This window comes from Pundamilia nyererei, unplaced genomic scaffold (assembly GCF_000239375.1).
Source record: "Pundamilia nyererei isolate P.nyererei 1_Seehausen unplaced genomic scaffold, PunNye1.0 scaffold00766, whole genome shotgun sequence".
NCBI classification, from domain to species: Eukaryota; Metazoa; Chordata; class Actinopteri; order Cichliformes; family Cichlidae; genus Pundamilia; species Pundamilia nyererei.
The window spans coordinates 3,438-7,328 of NW_005188167.1; positions in this window are offsets into that span (position 1 = coordinate 3,438).

Consider the following 3,891-nt stretch of genomic DNA (forward strand, 5'->3'; position numbering starts at 1 on the left):
CAGCTTTGTGTCTCCGCCTCCCTTTCCCTCATCCACCTGCTGGCCTCCACCACTTGCTAATTTTACTGAATCTGTGAAAGCTCCACCATAGCCACTACCAAACAATTGAGTTATTTTTACACATCTGCCAGCATCTGTCCAATCCGCCACCTTTCACTGTTTACACCGTTACGGAAAAAAGACAACAACAAAAAACCATCGGCCCACCGGGCGAATGCCCGGTATGCCAGTCCAGCTATGCTTCCATCAGATTAGTGTCAGTTTCATTTTATGTTTAGAGGAAGGCCATTAACACTGGGGTTTATGTATAGATGAATTGGCTGTCCAAGCACATGTTTAAATACCTTATAATTTTATTTCATACTATTGTATTATTGAGAAGCACTTTGGTGTACCTCTGGTCTTTAAATGTGCTAAAGTTGTATTGTATTGTACCTTTCATTTCAAATGGGCCTGCACTGCACTTGCTCAATTTTCTAACCAAAATAGTTTTGAAACATTTGTAACTTCATCCTAAAATTTAAACTACTTTGTACCTGAACTATCCATCCTCAAGATGTTTATCTACAGGCTTTGTCTACAAGCTTGCAAAAAGTGAGGGGTAAGTCTTCCTTTTTTTGCTGAATATCCTTTTATATTAGGCTATATTGGGTAAAGGCAAACTAATCTAGTGGTTACGGTTCTGTCCTTGCAATGATTTCCCAGTTTCAAAGGTAGGTGTTAGGTTGAAATCGTTAAATGTTGTCATTGTTTTACTTAAATTTGTAAGCCTTGGTTCAAACTGTATGATCAAAGACATTCTTCTGTTTCTGTCCTTATGAGGATGTTTACTTCTTGCCATTTATGGCCTCACCTGTGTTCAGTGATGGTAACGCTAACGGTGTTACTTTTTTCAGTAACAAGTAATCTAACTAATTACTATTCCTATCGTTACAATGCCGTTAGAGTTACTAACGAGAAAATGCGGTCCGTTACTATTTTTCAACAAACAGATGGTTGAAGCAGTGTTCATCTTACCGCATCTTATATCAGTTGAACGGAAGTAGCTGACTACGTAAGTAATGTAGACGCTACAGGTTTAACACTGTGCAGGGCAGTGATGGATCAACATGCATGATCGGGCAGCAGAAAAAAGGGCGTGACCGAGACAGAAGGAGCTACTGAGGTCAAAAGCCACCTCAGAACAGACAAAACACAGAAGATGCAGGTTTTACCTGCGGTGAGCATGGACATTGGAGAAAGGACTGCCCCAATTGGGGTCAGAACAAGGATGGACAGAACTTTGAGCAGAAGTTTGGTGACAAACAGACTGAAAAGGAGGAGGGCAGGACCCCAGGGCACGCTTCAGGCCGTGGTTTACCCAAAACACCAGAACAGGAAAGTGATGAACACTCACACACACATCTACACACACTGACTCAGAATGAAGAGAAACACACACCCGAACACATGTGCACTCGTTGATTGAGTGAGAAATGACACACACACCTAAACCGAAATGCTGATTCACTGAGAAGTGATCCACACAGAAATACACATGCACACGTTCGTGCAATGAAGAGTGATACTCACACACACACACATGCTGATGCAATGAAGAATGCTTTGCTAACAAATGCTTATGCTGATATGCAAAATGCGGTATATCATGTTTAGGTGGAAACTAGCGAACTAACTTCCTGCTAACTTCTAACTCCGTTAAATTTAATAAATTCTGTTTTCATGGATGCCTAAGTTAAACTTAATTGTTACACCTGGTAAAGGAGCAACGCTGATCATTTTATTAAAGATGAAAGAATTTAGACAGTTTTTAACTCTCAGTGATGCCGCAGTGTCCGTTTGACTTTGGGACCTGAAGAGGACGGATTTTTGGACCCAGATTACTCCGCAAGGCTCCTGACTACGGTAGCCATAATGCTCCGACAATCCATCAAGTGGTACGGCTTCGTATCTTACCAAAGTCGTACTAAAACATTTTGAGCATCATGTACCACATAAAATCGGTTCGAGATCAGTAAGCATAACCAGAATTCATACATAAGCTGCACCGGATTATAAGGGAAACTGTTGATTTTTGAGAAAATTAACAAATTATAAGTGTGCCTTAAAGTGCTAAAAACGCGGTACACATGACTTGTTAAAAGTCATACATTTACCAAATGTATGAACTCAAACATTTGGTAAAACAAAAAGGAACGAAGTTGGACATAAATAATCCATGAACACAAACAAAAATGCAGTAGATGAATTGGACCCACTGGTTAACACAACACGAAGATCCTTGAGTGATGTTCTCCAAGTATTTCTTTGTTTTGTACTCAGTTGTACTTAATTATACTTCCAGGACCCCCATGTGTGGCAGCCAGTTACAGCAGCTCCGCTCATTCTGAGTTTCTTTCTTTCTCATCTTTATTTTCTCGTAATTTTTTATAATTAAAGTATTAGCAATTAGACTCTGCAATCATGTTCTACTGTCTTGTGCTAGTCTTGGTCGTTTTTGTCTGTTTTTTTTTCCACTTTTTTCACCCGTGTTTGGAGACTCAGTGCAGGGATCCTTTGTTTACAGTAGGGATCAGCTGTTAGCAATGTGTCCCGCTGCGGTACTGCCGGCGGACAGACTCGACATTCCAAGCGAGCTGAGGAAGAAAAGACGGCGGTGTCGTGCTGGGAGGGAGCACCATCGCCCGAGAAGGAGACGTTATAGACCATCTGTAATCATTGGAAACGTGAAATCTTTGGCCAATAAGATGGATGAGCTCACGTTGCTAACCTGGTCACAGAGGGAGTACCGGCAGGTGGCGTTGACGTCGACACTGTTGTGTTTGTTGTCTTCTGCTAGCGAAGATTTATGTAAATTTGACAAGCTGAATGCATTCTGTACAGTACAGGAGACACGGCACGAGTTTGACTGACAGCAGTGGTGGGCGGATCGATCCAAATATCAATAGTATCAATAACAAGTCGGCATCGGTATCAAATCGATACTAGCCTGGTGAGATCGATTCTTTACTTTGAGTTCTGTTCGTTTGCAATGCTGTGCTTTCAGCAAAGACGAAACAGCCAGGTCGCTGGACTCACTTCTCTCCCTCTACCCCCCCTCTTATGTTTTGGTGTTGCGCTGTCACGTGACGTGGGGTTGTTTACATAACAATTATATTTTTACCAGTTGTTTTTGTTGTTGAGAATTTTAATTGTAATTTTTGTATTAAAGTTTATCAACAGTATTTGTTTTAATTAATTTACTGGTTGCATGCACATGAGATTTAAAAAAAAAAGAAAAAAGATCACCACCACGGCAGACCGGATGGCATTTTCATACTTCACAGCATCATTTATTCTTACGATAATCGCACGGTTGCTGTAATAGTACATTCAACAGCTGCAGCTTTCCTGCTGCCAGCCATACACATTACCACCACCAAACCTGCAGTGGCATCGCAGAACACGCCCTGCCACATACCCTCATCCCCCGCTTCAGGCTGGGGAGCCATCCGGCCGGACCTACTCCCCACTCGGCGAGCAGGCGAGGGAATCTGCCCGGATCATTGGCGCCCCATGCCCCGGCCCAGCGATTGGGAAGTGTCCACTCTGGCAGTCACCTGCGCCTCCAGCGGAAGCCACGGAGCTGGTCTGGTGGCCACCCATGTGGCAAGCAGCGGTGGCGAAGCAGGCGTGGAAGTGAACAGGGGCTCACAGGCAGCTGAGCAGGCAGCGTGCCAGCCTCTGTTGGAGGAGGCCGGAGCAGACAGCATGCCCCCCTAGGGCGTGGCAGGACCCCCGCGCACCTCGGCCTCCGTCTCCAGCTTGGCAGGTCCCGCTGGCCCGCCAGCCTCCGTCTCACCCCAAGCCACGCACTGTCCACCCTTACAGTAATCACACTGTTGCTGTAAC